Raw genomic sequence first — 884 nt, forward strand, 5'->3', positions numbered from 1 at the left:
AGATGCTCAGGAAGAGCCAGAAGTGCAAGAGCTGCAGCTCCCGTGTGTCTGCAAATGCCAGGAGAAGTAACTGGATGACGGAGCTGTCATTGGACATTTGTTCTTTTTGGGCATGGGGACCTGTCCAAGAAGGAAAAGACAACGACAAGTAAGGGGAGAGTTCTTAGAGGAAAACCCCACATCACTTCTGATAGCAGTGCCCCTCCCTGCACTGATTGAGGATTGTATCAGATAATTTTACAGCCCCATAATCTGAGTGACATGGGGCCTTACAGACGGGGCACATTGTTCAATGAAAACTTTCCCGGGCAGGACCCTCAGAGATGGTGTCAGAACAGAGGAAAACAAAGAATAAATAAACAAAAAAAAATAATAAAATAGAAACCCAAAAACCCAAACAAACCCAGAGAGTAATTACATCAATTAGAAGTGAGGACAGGGAAGAAAACTTCAAAGCACTCTGACAATGAAGCAAGAAGACGAAGGCTGACAGGCACACTGTGAAGCCTCCTCCTTACCCTACTTTGCTTCAACCTCACAGACAGTGACAGTGCCACGAAGTCACTTTTGTTTGGTTTGTTATCTATAAACTGTAGGACACGCGAACTTCTCCACGACTGCAAAGAAAGGCAGAGAGGTCTCTGGATTCTCCCTCCCACGGTGTTTCTAGGAGCAGCTCCTGCTCACTCCCTGCCCAAGTCTCTCTCTCTGCTGACAGGAGCTGTCCCTGACAGGAGCTGTTTCTCTGTCCCCATGTCTCTGTCCACACATAATTGTTCACAGATCCCATCCCACCCACTGTGTGCTCAGCTCTACCCTGCAGACCCCTCCTGGCAGCCAGGCACTTCCCGGGGGCATCTCTGTGTCTGCAGCAGCTCAGAGGC

At 48.9% G+C, this 884-nt stretch overlaps 1 pseudogene; it reads right to left on the reverse strand.

Annotated features, from left to right (window-relative positions):
• The window catches only part of LOC104537071, a 1399-nt pseudogene extending 1302 nt beyond the window's left edge, over positions 1–97 (reverse strand).
• Between the last annotated feature and the right edge of the window lie 787 nt (positions 98–884).

The sequence above is a fragment of the Mesitornis unicolor genome, unplaced genomic scaffold (assembly GCF_000695765.1).
Source record: "Mesitornis unicolor isolate BGI_N332 unplaced genomic scaffold, ASM69576v1 scaffold122, whole genome shotgun sequence".
Taxonomy (NCBI): domain Eukaryota; kingdom Metazoa; phylum Chordata; class Aves; order Mesitornithiformes; family Mesitornithidae; genus Mesitornis; species Mesitornis unicolor.